The sequence below is a fragment of the Pan troglodytes genome, chromosome 9 (genome assembly GCF_028858775.2).
Source record: "Pan troglodytes isolate AG18354 chromosome 9, NHGRI_mPanTro3-v2.0_pri, whole genome shotgun sequence".
NCBI classification, from domain to species: domain Eukaryota; kingdom Metazoa; phylum Chordata; class Mammalia; order Primates; family Hominidae; genus Pan; species Pan troglodytes.
The window spans coordinates 12977202-12991335 of record NC_072407.2 but is presented as its reverse complement, the minus strand read 5'-3'; the positions used below and the strand labels follow the sequence as shown (position 1 = coordinate 12991335).

At 43.6% G+C, this 14134-nt stretch overlaps 1 protein-coding gene across 30 annotated transcripts in view; it reads left to right on the top strand.

Annotated features, from left to right (window-relative positions):
- DENND2B (DENN domain containing 2B) overlaps nt 1–14134 on the top strand; it is a 219831-nt gene that overhangs the window by 65099 nt on the left and 140598 nt on the right. For 17 of the 30 annotated variants that reach the window (XM_063782740.1, XM_063782737.1, XM_063782735.1 and 14 more), the window contains one exon: nt 8806–8846. The exons of the other annotated variants lie outside the window; for them this stretch is intronic. The gene's annotated coding sequence lies outside the window, so the exon portion shown is untranslated. The remainder of the gene's footprint in view (nt 1–8805; nt 8847–14134) is intronic. 30 annotated transcript variants of the gene reach the window in all.

Sequence of the window (14134 nt, the reverse complement as noted above, 5' to 3'; positions counted from 1 at the left end):
TCTCTGGACTTTAATTGTATCCTTTGCAAAATTGGAAGAAATTTGGATTTGGGTCTTCTCAGCCTGCTGAGTTTTTTCTTTTTCTTATGCTTAAAAATATGAGAATGTCATAGTGGTAGTCTCTGGTTGATGATTTTGTACATCTTTTGTATTCAGAGCAAATCCTTCTATTGTTTTTAGATAGCATTTTTTTCTATTAAACTTTATAGATTTGAGGCCATTTGTTCAAAGACTTTGATCATTTGCGGGATAGTTCTCTGAGCTGCATTCCTTCTTGTGCTTGTCATCTTGTGCGTGCTTTGAATCTTTTATTGAAAAATATATTTTTGTATTTTATATCTTTTTCTGATTAGTTTTTTCTGTAGCATCACTTCTGTTTTTATTGCATTCATCAATTCATTTAGTATGGACCTTACGTTTCTGTTTCTTTTGCAGCCAGCACTTGCGTAGTCTGTTTCATTGCCTTGAGAATCAATATCAGCCATTCTGTAAATTTGATGACAAATATTGAGAGCTTGCTGTGAGGAAGGCATTCCATTACAGGGATTAGCTTTTCTTTTCTTTTCTATCGTTAAGCTTTGTTTTCTTTGACTGCTTATACCCTTTTCCTATATATTCATTCTTCTCTGTTTACTGATCTTTCTTTCATAGTTTCAAACTATTTTATTTGTATTGTATTTACTGAGATTTGTGAGAAATTCTTTTAAATATACTATTGAGATCCCACTTTATGTTCGTTATAAAAGGTAAAGGAATTGAGGTATTTTGAATTTTGTAATGGCGAGTGTAATTAATGATCACCTAATTATAATCCCCCCATTTTAGGAAGTGACTTTGTATAAGGGAAACGAAATTCCAAATTCCCATTTCATTCTTGTTAAGATTAGCTTGAAGGGAGAGCCTCCCATGATGGGAGAATGCTCTCCACTAGCACGTGGTTTGTACCATGTGGGCGTGTCTCTGGAGAGCTGGCTCATTGGTGCTACAGCCTCAGGTAGAGCAGCAGCTGAATGACTGACTCCGGAGAAGTTGCACTGAGTGGTTAGCAAGTGTGAAGCCCTAAGCCAAAGACTATGAAAGACCCAAGAATTCAGAATCCACATGTATATAATAAACCTTTAATTTTGTGAAAGAGATAGACATTTGGATGAGTGGCAGGAGACAGTGTGTCCATTGGAACTGTAAGCAAGTAGGTGTCCCACACAGTAAAGCATTGAGGGGTCACCCTGTGGGACAGGAACATGTCTAAGTCACAAGCCTTATCCTCAGAGAGGCATCAAACACCTACAGCAAAGAGCTAAGGATTAATATCAAAATACAAATGGATCATGGAGCGGTTTAGAAATATTGCAGGCCGCCTCTGGTATAAACAGAGAATGATGAGGGTTTAGAGGTAGAAGAACTGACTATAAGCAGAAGTGTTTGAGGAGGCTGCATGGAGAACAAGGGGCATCATCTTGGCCCTTGGCAGGTTGGCAGGATTTGACTTGGTGAAGAGAACGAGAAAGGGGACTTTAACTGGGAGGACTACTCTGGGGCACAGAGGAGGGAAGGTGTTTTATGAAACCAGGTTCATTTGTTCCCATCTGTAGGTTCTGCCCCGTCCGCAAGCAGCCGCGTCTTGGCTCACTCCTCTTCTCACCTCCTCCCCATTGTGATGACCATGAGCCTTCTCTTGGAGTGTCTGCCCAGTGGGCCCTTCCGCTTGGGCGCGCTTTGGTTCGGATGATACTGTCCTCCACTTGTCTTCTTCCAAGGATAGATAGCGCCCTGACCTCTAGGGCCAGCAACCGGTGGGGGGATCTTCCTTCCAATGTCACCAGCCTTACCAGCTTCTTGAGTATTTATTCCTTCATATCACACTCAGCCTTCTTCTGGCTCCTTGCTACTTGTTCTCTTAGCATAGACACTGTCCCCTCTCCCTTTCCCCAGACATAGGCTTCCAGGTTGCAATTCCATGAGTGTTCATAACAAGCCTCAGCAGTACACTTTAGGTCTTACCGTCCTTATGTCCTCTGGCACGTCCCTGTCTGTGTTGCTCTGTGGACCATGGTTTCCCATCTAGAAACCATTACTTGCAGTGGGGAATGATGCACATGAGGACCTTCGAAGGGCTTGTAGGAGCTGAGGCTGTGGGAATAAAGTGTGGGCCCTGATTCTGAAGGGACTTGATTCAGTCCTGAAGAGAAACCGTGTATTTTTGGTTTCTAGACACTCTGTAATTTATTTAATCAGACCTTTATTGAGCACATTTAGGCTGTCTTCAGTCTCTTTCTGTTAAAATATAACAGTAATTATCCACGAATAAACATAATTTAATGTTAATTTTGATAATGCCACTGTTTTGGTGGGAGAGGCAGATAAGCTAGTAGTCTTCAGACAGGGGATATTTTCTAGATCCTTGACTTTCTATGTCCCCTTTCCAAAGCTGATCTGTCTGAGAATTCAGTTGCACTCAAGGTGTTTCCTTTCTCAATCACTCTTCTCTCACTTTACAAAAGGAAGACATAGTCATTATTAATCTGGAGTCTTGCTGTTTGTGTGCCTGATGTGTGAAAGCCTCCAGATTAACAAGCAAAGGAACAATTAGGACTATTATTAGGAAAGTGAATGACTGTGAGTAGCAAATCCTTTTCTAAGTCAGATGGTTTCCAATTCTTGCTTTCAACAAAATTGAAGGCATTGTCAGTTGGTAGATAATTAAAAATAATTTTTGATTATAGGTCATGACATGATTTTGACTTGTGATTCTAAAGATACTGATATTGCTATAGCAAAATTTATTTTACTTCTCCCATTCAAGTACTAACGAGGCCTGACCCTGCTTAGCTTTTGAGATCAGATGAGATGGCACATTCAGGGTAGTATGGCTGTAGACTCTCACTTCTGTTTAGTTATTTATGTGAACAAGATTTCTTGGTGCTTACCACTATAAAAATGAAAAATTAATGCATTTTGAATAAAATTTTACTTTTTATGTTTAATAATAGTACCAATTTCTAAACCAATTATGTTTTGATCATTTGCATATTCAAACAATAAAGATAATGAAAACCCAATCCAGAAGAAGAATTTTTTTTTTTAACATTTACAAGTTATAGCCTGGATGTGGTGGCTCACACCTGTAATCTCAACACTTTGGAAAGCCAAGGCAGGAGGATCACTTGAGGCCAGTAATTCGAAACCAGCCTGGGCAACAAAGCAAGACTCTGTTCCTACAAAAATAAAAAATAGAAAGAATTAGCTGAGCAATGTGGTGGGCATCTGTAGTTCTAGCTGCTTGGGAGGCTGAGGCAGGAGGATTGCTTGAGCTCAGGAGTTTGATGCTGCAGTGAGCTATGATTATGCCACTGCACTCCAGCTTGGGTGATACAGCAAGACCCTATCTCTAAAAAAAAATAAAATAAATAGAATAAAAAATTGAGGTTATAATCATAGCAGAATTTAAAAATTTATGCATTTATATGTATATATGTATAATATTAATATATATATTGCAGAGAAGTATAGGTTGATCAGTAAAAGATTTTGAAGCATAAATATTAGGATAAAATTCTGAAAATGAAATAAAAGGAAGTAAGAGTTAACAAAAAGGCATAGTATAAAATGTATGTTCTTTAAATAGATGATCCACTATGGCATTTAGAGTCCATTGGATCATTTAGATTCATTTAAGAGAGTAATGTTGTATTTAATTTAAAAATGTAAATATTTATTTATTTTTAATAAGACATTTTTGTTGAGACAGAGTTCTGCTCTGTCACCCAGGCTGGAATACAGTGGTGCAATCATGGCTCACTGCAGCCTCGATCTCCCGGGCTCAAGCCATCCTCCCACCTAGCCTCCCAAGTAGCTGGGACTGTAGGCATGCACCACCACACTTGGCTAACTTTTCGATTTTTGGTGGAGCTGAGGTTTCACTATGTTGCCTAGGCTGGTCTTGAACTCCTGAGCTCAAGCCATTCTCCCACCTCAGCCTCCTCAAGTGCTGGGATTACAGGCATGCACCACTGTGCCAGGCCTGTACATATTTATAAAATGCCAATATTTAGAATATGGCAGAAAGTACGTCTTTACTACTGGTTGTGATGCAAAAATTTAAATATTAAATGTAAGGAGGGTAATATAACATTCTTTTAGGGCACATAAGATAAACAGACATTTACAATGGAGTATGATACAGATGTTTGACCAGAGGAAAGCAAAGAATGTTGAGGAGAAGATGCAAGGGAAGCCCATGGCCAGAGAAAGCAACCAAAGGAGGTGCCGTGGGAGCGGCATCTTGAGGGACTGTTGGAGTTGGCTTAGCAAACAGAGGAGGGAAGCCATTCTGGGAAGAGGGAGTGGTGTGTGCAAAGGGTCTGGAGGTAGAGAATATCAGGATCAACCTTGGGGGAAAGCACAGGTGTGGCATGAGCAGGATGGTGATTTACGGCAGCCAGACAGCGTATTATTTGTGACAGGATTTGTGTATTCCATATGAGAGGAGGGCTTGGAAAGGAGAGGCGGTGGTGGGGCTGGAGATCTGTGGAGGTAGCTGTTGCCAAGGGCTAGGCATGAGCAAGTGAGGCCAAGAATGACCCCTGAAGGGGTGCTTCCTTCCCAGTGACTGTTTTCCATCTTAGTAATCTTCTGGACATTTTTACAAATGCAGAGATTCTTATTTACATTCTGCTAGAGGAAGAAATTGAGGCCCACTGAGAGTCTGTTCCTCTTGCAGGTTTTGTACTTAGTAGCAATGGGCTGATTGGACTTAGTGCTGCAGCCTAAGGTTCCACATTGGCCACATGCTCGATTAGGGCCCTTAGCTTGTTATTAAGACGAGTGACTCCGGCCGGGCACGGTGACTCACGCCTGTAATCCCTGCACTTTGGGAGGCCGAGGTGGGCGAATCACCTGAGGTCAGGAGTTCGAGACCAACATGGTGAAACCCCGTCTCTACAAAAAATACAAAAATTAGCCAGGCGTGGTGGCACTTGCCTGTAATCCCAGCCACTCAGGAGGCTGAGGCAGGAGAATTGCTTGAACCCGGGAGGTGGAGGTTGCAGTGAGCCGAGATCGCGCCACTGCACTCCAGCCTGGGTGACAGAGTGAGACTGCATTTCAAAAAAAAAAAAAAAAAAAAGAGAGAGAGAGAAAAGAAGAGCTACTCTAATTTTGGAGCCAAAATTTGAGATCCTTAGGCCAGTACAGGATTTTTGTCCTGATTTTTGAATTTGCTTACATGGGAAGCCTTTACAGAGTCCTAAACATTAAATCAAACTGAATGTATGCATTTACGAAATCACCCTTACTGTAAAGAATTTAACTGTATAAACTCTTTGGTCTCAGGAAAGGTAGCACGTGTGACACTTTTCTGGTACAGGGAATTACAGGGAATTCTTTGGCTTTCATGATGTCTCCATCATGAAATAAGTGAAATGAGACTTTAAATAAGTGAAGGACTTGAAATAAGTGCAGTGAAATAAGACTGTGAGCAGTCCCAAAAAATATTTATGACAATTTTTTTCCCATTTGGAACATTTGTTTAGCACAGTGATAGAGACCTGATGTGGTGTTTGCGCAGGGCAGATTGAATGCACTCCAAAAAGAAACCATAAAGGGTTGAGTCGATACCACACAGAAACACGAGGTGGTGGGATGAGTGGTTTTTCCACATTTTAATATTTTCCAGGATGACACTGAAAGCCTTACCCTTACAGAACCCTGAGCCACCTAATAATTCATAACTCCAGACTCTTGAGAGGGAGAAATGGAGGTTTATACCATTAAATAGATGTTCTGGGCCTTTCCTAAGAGAGGCTGGAAAGGAATTGAGGGCAGTCATCGGAATGTGACCAGCACAGCAAGGTAAGGGACACTGCACGACTTTGATTCCTTGTGGAACAATGTCTTATTGATATCAGTATTTCCAGCTCCCTGTTTTTAAAAAAGTCTCTAAAAAGCCTATCTTTTGGGAGGACAGGAGAGAAACCTGTCAAGGAAGTAATGAGTCAGCACCGGGGACCTACTATGTGCCGTTCACAACTTGATACTTTCGTGAACGGATTGTCTCAGAGAGGAGGAAATCATGACTCAGAGAAATTATGTAAATCACTGAAGATCCAGGATTTGAACTTTGGTTCATTTGATTGCAGATTTCTTTCTACTACTTTGTGATGCCGCCTTGTGCTGAAATCGTGGAGAATGGGGGATACTCCAGATTGAACTGGGGAACTCATGGTATCCAGCTAACTGGCCTGAAAACCCAAGTACCCTTGATCTGGAGGTGTTTGGGGAGAGGAAGAATGGTGGTTAGAATAGAGGAATCGAGGAGAGAGACACCAGGAGTTGCTCAGACTGTTTCCGTTTCATGGAAAGGGAATTTTGTGCCATGGCATGTAGTCCATGGTGGTGGTTCGGAAGAAGTGGGTCCTGAATTCATCTGCTACCAGTTACCCAATGAAGGAAAATGGGAGAAATGTGGCATATGGGATTTTACAAAACACGTTTTTCTTTTATTTTGAGACATGGCCTTACTCTGTCACCTAGGCTGGAGTGCAGTGGTACAGTCATAACTCACTGCAGCCTCGACCGCCCAGGCTCAAGCAATCCTCCTGCCTCAGCCTCCTGAGTAGCTGGGAATACAGGTGTGTGCCACCATGCCTGGATAGTTTTTTAAATATTTAGATTTTTTTTGTAGAGATGAGGTCCCACTATGCTGCTCAGGCTGGTCTCGAACTCTCAAGCTCAAGCGATCCTCCAAGCTTGGTCTCCCAAAGTGCGGGGATTACAGGCGTGAGGCACCTGGCTTCACAAAAACACACGTTTTGTTTGTTTGTTTGTTTCTTAATTTGGACCAACATAGGAAAAATTTTAAATTTTTTTTTTAGGCAAAGGGACTAAAAACAAAAACCTCAAATCTATTATCATCTTCACAACATATAAGAAGAGACATTTGCAAATCAAAATAATAAATAAATTAAAAACAAGTCAAGAAAATGGGCTAATAAGACAGCAAAGAAAGAACCTTCCACTTGTCTATTATATAGTTAGGTTAGATTTAAGATGTTTGAATCATGGAAAATGACAGCGTAAGTTTCTTGATATTTGTCAGTTTGGGAATTTTTATTTAGTAGTGCAACATTAAGAGAAGTTTGACTGTCCAGCTTGTTTCATGCCTTTTTTTTTTTTAAATCACAGTTACTGTTGGGAGTCCATTTTGACAGATGTTGATGAAAACAGTATCAACAAGCATTGTAATTTCACTCAGTATGGAATATTCTGGTGGATGGCAAGAAGGGGAGTGAGAACAGTTCTTAGGCTTTCAGTTCCGTGGCCAGGCCAGGAAGAAAGCAGGAGTAGCAGCTCCTGTGTGTGACTGGTGAGGGCTGCAGGAAGGGGCTGCAAGGACCTGTCTGCCAGTGCTTCCTATGGGGGTGGGGCTGGATGCTGCACAGCACCCTTCCTGCCCAATATGGAACGGGTAGGAGTCTTATTTGAGAGGGATGCTGTGGATGGTAAAAACTTTCATCTTGGCCTGGACTGATATTTAGGAGAGCCCCTCTTGTAAAGGAATTATCCTGTTTGGTTCTCCAAAAAGAGATCTACAGGAGAAGGCACAGACAAAGGCCCCATTGTTTTCTCCAGGGCAGCTGTTCATTGCGTTGGTGCTGGGAGGGGTGTGGGAAGCTTGCCCGACTCAGGCCTAGGTGCTCAGATGTGGGAGTGGTCCTGCCGTTCAGCCCTATTATTTTCTTCTGAGCCTGTCTTGTGGGGTCTTTTTGCAAACTGCATTTTCCTCCAAGCAGCAGAATCTTAGCTTCACCTTTTTTGTGGTCTTGGTGCCCTGGAATTTTGGTGAATGCTGAGTGCCTGGGAACAGAAAAGCCTGAAAGCACCTTGGGAACTCCCCAAGTCCCCTCTCTCTTGTCCAAGAGAATACCTACTTCTGCCTTTCCAGGGACTGTGCTGGGGGAAGTGTGTGTGTTGGCCTCTCTGGAGAAGGGCATGCTAGCTTCCCTGGCCTGTTTACATTAGTCTTATTCTCGCTGCCCTTGATTACAAATGAGGCATTGGGCGGGGGATTTCCCTGCTTCCAGGGAGGTCACTCCTTCCTTTTGTCTGTGCTCTCAATTTTTCCACCTGGGGAAGAGCTGCCTTGAAAAAAAAACCCAAAACTCCCCTTAGCTTAACTCTTTGTCTCATAGACTGTCCAGTAAGTGGATCAGTTCATAATCAGGAAGCAATTCATCTGTCTCCTGAAATTCCCTTCCCCTGGGTTCTCTTAGTCCTTTTCTCATTCTCCTGTCTCTGCTGTAGTTATCAGCACTCCTTCCTAACAAAACGAACAGTGTTCCCAACCCAGAGTCTGGTCTGCTCCCGGGCGCTTCTTGAGCTGAGGTGTTGATGCAAGGGTTCTGGACCTTAGGAATGTGTGTCCTGGCACTTTGAGTAGAATGGAAACCCTTTGAGGTTAAGAGCTCCAGGTTTTTTCCTTCCCTCTTCCCCACTCTGTATGTAATGCTTGTGAGAGGACAGGAGGGGTCACTGGGGAGGGGGACCACTGGTGGCCCAGTTTGCTGGTGTGGTCACCTCAGAAGTGAGGGAAAGCCTGTTGCCCTGAGCATGGGTAGAAAGCTGGCCTCAGACCTCTTTGCTCTTCTGTGGAACCCCCCGCCCACCTTTTCTTGTTCAGTTGAACAGTCTCAATATCAGAGCCTCTAATACAATTAAGGGATCGTATTTGAAGCCCTTTCTTAAAGGTTACTGGAAAGTGTAAGTGAATTTTACTTGGTGGTAACAACCTTTCCACTCTTTTCACAGATTTCACACCCTTTGGAGAGTTTCTTTCTTGGATAATTCAGGTAGGTTTTTACATTTTGTTTTTTAAATCAGTGGATCTAGTTCCGTACAGTGACTTCTTCAGTTCCCCCGGCAAAGATCCTTGTTCGGGTCCCTTGAATTTCCTTCTGGTTCCACTGATGATGCTCCTGGTTTCCCAGGGCTTCCATCTCATTCTCATAGATTCCTGTCTACCTTATCATGTTGCAAGCTTTATTCTAGCTTCTGTTAGGCCAAATTAGTATCTATTCTCTTTCTCTCTTCCTCCTTTTTTCTTCACTGGAATGTTAATGTTTTGCCTTTGGGCTTTTTTTCTAAGCCAGGTTTCAGTCCAGACTTTGGTGCTGGGAGTAGGCTTGGATTCCTGTGTTATGTTGCTTCAGCATACATCTGTGTTGTAGGCCTAAGAATGGTCATTGCTTCTATGTTGCGCTGAGATTTTAGCTCCATATCCTTTTGATCAAGCTTTGTGTTGGTGAGCACTTTTTGTGTCCTTTAAGAATTCCTTTCCCGCCCCAAGGTCATGAAGATAGTCCTCCTAAGTTTTCCATAAATGCTTTCCCTCTTAGATAACATTCCCATTTAGACCTACAATCCTATCTTTAGATCTCAACCACTTTTAAAACTCGGATTCCTTTGTTCCCAGCTTGTCCTCAGTTTAGGATTGCATTTTTCCTCTTTTGTCACCCATCTGCTGGCCTTTGCAGTGGTCTCTTCGATTTCCCTCTGTGCTGTGCCTACCCAACTCCCACAGTTTTCCTCTCTGGCCTAGGTCACAGAGGAAATATTTAGTTAGTCCCTGCCAAACATTCTGGCTGTGTTGTTTTGCATAAAAAGACATGCAGTAAACTGTTTTGATTCTTGGTCGTGGTGCTGTAGGGCAGATGTTTCTCCTATAACGGAGGTGTTGTGGTCAGTTGGAAGGAGCGGTGGACGTGAGTTCGGAGAATTGGATTCTAATCCCTGCAGTGTTACTAGTTTGTGGTGGGATCTTGCGCAAGGCACATTTATATGTCTGAATTTCCTTTTGTTAGAGGGGAACTTATTTCATGGTGAAGAAGACAGGACTCTGTGGGTATGAGATAGGAATCTGAAGAGTAAGCCTGGGAGATCCAGGAAAGACTAGACAGGCAAGAGGCAGAGAACCATTAGTGTGAGCATCCTTAGTGGAACTGGAAGGGAACTCAGATGACTCCAAACAGATAAAAGTAATATATGTAGTCACTTTGAAAAAGTATAAAACGTGGTAAGAAAAACTGATGGAAATTCTCTGACGAGGATCACTTAAGGAGATAACTGCCTGTCCATGCCTCGGCTTGCTGCGGGTCCACACCTGTTTGCTGTCACCCTTGGGATGTGGGAGGCCTGGCCTTCTGCGGGTTCAGTTCCAGAATTATTCTTCCCGCCTTCCACCTCCTTCATAAACTCAGGAATATTTGAAACTCAGCCCAGATCTTCACCTGGCTTTGATTTCTCCATCATGCGGAGATTGGTCCTTGGAAGTTGTAGCTTCCAGAGACCTTCGATGTTTGCTAACATGTCCAAGCTCTACATTTATTGATTGTTGGTTCTGTTCATGGCTATGTTCAAATTCTTGTACCCTGAGGGTGGTATGATTTGGTTCCAGCAAGGAAGGGGAGGGTATTTGGGGGACCCTATCATCAAGAACTAAGAAATAAAGGGAAACGGCTGGATGCGGTGACTCACGCCTGTAATCCCAGCACTTTCGGAGGCTGAGGTGGACAGATCACAAGGTCAGGAGTTCGAGACCAGCCTGGCCAACAGAATGACACCCCATCTCTACTAAAAATACAAAAATTAGCCGGGCATGGTGGCGGGTGCCTGTAGTCCCAGCTACTCAGGAGGCTGAGGCAGGAGAATCACTTGAACCTGGGAGGTGGAGGTTGTGGTGAGCCCAGATCGTGCCACTGCACTCCAGCCTGGACAACAGAGCGAGACTCCATCTCAAAAAGAAAAATAAAGGGAAACAACTGAGTAGGTGTCCTCTTGGTGTTCCTGAGAGGCAGGCCTTTGAAGAAGAAACAAAATGGTTTAACTTCTGCCTATGTAATCCCCATCCCTCCTCCCCAAATACACTTACTCAGACAGAGCTACATTTCTTCCTTATCCCTGTACCCTTCTGAAATGACTGAGATTTAATCAGATCTTGCATAGTTTAGACTTTTTTTGTTGTTCCAGTTAAAGATTTGCATTGGCTTCTTCCAGTACAGAATGAGTTGGACAAAGACAATCTCCTAAGTATTTTGCTGTTCTGTGGTCCTTTGTCGGGCAGAAATTCTCCTAAAGAAGTACTGAGGGCCGGGCATGGTGGCCCACGCCTGTAATCCCAGCACTTCGGGAGGCTAAGACAGACAGATCACTTGATCCCAGGAGTTCCAGACCAGCCTGGGCAACATGGTGAAACCCCAGCTCTATAAGAAATACGAAAATTAGCCAGGTGTGGTGGTGTGTGCCTGTAGTCCCATCCACTCGGGAGGCTGAAGTGGGAGGACCACCTGAGCCCAGGGAGGTCGAGACTGCAGTGAGCTGAGATCGTGCCACTGCACTCCAGCCTGGGTGACAGAGTGAGACCCTGTCTCAAAAACAACAAAGTAGCCGGGTGCGGTGGGTCACACCTATAATCCAGCACTTTGGGAGGCTGAGGCGGGTGGATCATGAGGTCAGGAGTTTGAGACCAGGCTGGCCAACATGGTGAAACTTCATCTCCACTAAAAATACAAAAATTAGCTGGCTATGGTGGCGCATGCCTGTAATCCCAGCTACTTGGGAGGCTGAGACAGGAGAATCGTTTGAACCTGGGAGGCGGAGGTTGCAGTGAGCTGAGATTGCACCACTGCACTCCAGCCTGGGCGACAGAGCAAGACTCCGTCTCAGAGAAAAAAAAAAAAAAAAAAAAAAGAAGTACAGAAGGATGCTTGTCTTTGCAGGGTTAGTGATGAGGATGAGGACCCATGCTCACTGTTGCTGTGCCCAACCCTGGGAGGCTCTCAGGCTGCTGAAACTTGCTAGAGAAAGTTGTGGAGCTAAGTAGAATATTTCTGGGCAGAAGAGCTCCATAATTGATTCTGTATACTTTCAAGTAGGACTTCTCTGTTATTTTGCAATTTTTTTTTTTTTTTTTTTTTTTTTTTTTTTTTGTATTTTTAGTAGAGACGGGGTTTCACTGTGTTAGCCAGGCTGGTCTCCAAATTCTGACCTCCTGATCCACCAACCTCGGCCTCCCAAAGTGCTGGGATTACAGGCATGAGTCACCATCCCCAGCCCTATATTCACCATGTTTTTATGTATTCCATAAGCCCTAACTCCACTGTGACCTACATCCCCGATGAGGATGCCTCCTACTTTCCTGAGACTGTTAGAGCTAGGTGACATAGAACTCTGGGGTAGTTTATTTTCTTTAGATAGATCGGTACTCAGCCAGCCAGCTCAGGAGAACAGGCAGTGAGCATTCCCCGTAGGCTCTGTAGACGTGTTCCTTGTGAATGCCAACGATGTCTGGTTGAAGTAATAGTTTGATCTGGGGCTGGATAAGAGTTGTGAGCCTGTGTCTGGCATTTGGTATTTTCCCCCATTCTTTGATCTTAAGTTGTCCTAGGCAGGTGACCCAACTGGTATCTGTCACATAATATCCAGTGCGTCCTCCCTGGCACTCCGATTCTCAGTAGTCATGAACCAGCTGGCTTCTGTATCTCTCACCAATCACAGGTAATTGGGGTCTCCCTCAGGTAAGTGTTCTTCAGATCCTACTCACATCCTCTTTAATCCCCATCTTTCCTTCTCTTTCTGTCCTTATGATTTTGCTTAATTGCCTCCCGAAAAACCCTCCTTATCCCCTTTCCTTTTTGCCTGTGGGATAAAAGCTAGCTTTGATCATAGCTGGTAAAGTGTGAAACCAAGAATACTTCTGAAAGGACAGTCAGACATTTGGGAATGAAAGTAGACGGTTTGAAGTATCAGTGCCATCACTATTGTTCTTGAGAATGCTTTTAAAGATTCCCCCCAGATATCCATCTTTTAATTAACCTGCCCTTCTTCCAGGACCACAATTTGAAATACGTAAAAATTATTATTTATTTGTTTGTTTGGAGACAGAGTCTTGCTGTGTTGCCCAGGCTAGAGTGTGGTGGCGTGATCTCAGCTCACTGCAGCCTCCACCCTCTGGGCTCAAGCAATTCTCCCACCTCAGCCTCCCGAGTAGCTGGGACCACAGGCACACACCGCCATGCCCGGCTAATTTTTGTATTTTTGTAGAGATAGGTTTTGCCATGTTGCCCAGGCTGGTCTTGAATTCCTGGGCTCAATTGATCCGTCCACCTTGGCCTCCCAAAGTGATGAGATTACAGGTGTGAGCCACCATGCCTGGCCAAAAATGATATAATTTTATTCCTCTTACGTTTTGTGTTATTGCTAGTATTTACAGAGGTATTGTTTTGTGTCTTTATTATGTATAAACAGTATTTCAGCCATGTTGTTCATTAATGAGCTTGTCTGCACATCTGGCTACCATGTCTGGTGTTGTTTCTGTGGAAAACTGTCTTCAACCTATAAAGGGCAACTGCCTGAATAAGGAGCTTTTAGTGAAAACACAGTCTGTTCACCCTCTGGCCCCTGCTGGTGAAGTTGCTCTAGAAGAGACTGACTCTGTTCCCATTGCATGAAGAGGAAGAAAAGTGCTTCCAAGGGCTTCCGGGAGCAGGTCAGGAAAGCTAGGTCTGTTTTCTTCAGTCTCGGCTAGAGGAGCTGGAATGTGCCATGCCTAACTTTGCCTAAGCTCTTTTCTTTTTCGCACTGTGTGTCACACTGGGAAAAACTTGAGCTTAAAACCCAATGAAATTCTCCCACTTTGAAAATCATGATGTAATTATGACAGGATCACATTCTTTAAACTTACTGTTTAGTGGGGTTAGTGGAGTTATCTCCTCTGATTTTTGACAAGGAAATAATACATTCTTGTTGCAATGCTGTATCAGGTCTTAGGATGGAAAACGTCTAATTTAAAGCTACAGACCTTTCCTGTAGGACGCATATGCTGCTAATCTATGAAAACTGAAGATGTCCCAGTGCACTGTGTGTAAACTGCAGCATCTCCTTGTGGAATGAACAGTTCAGGAAAATAGAATGACTTTCCAAACTGTACTAGGTTCCAGGTGACTGAAAATTTCCTGTGAGGGTGGGAAAGCTTATCCAGATGTTCTTGCTTGGGGATCAGCGTGTGTCATCCCGTTCCAAAGAAGTACAGTCACAGCTGATTTTATCTTTGTCCTTCTTTCTGTGGTGCCCAGGGATGCTC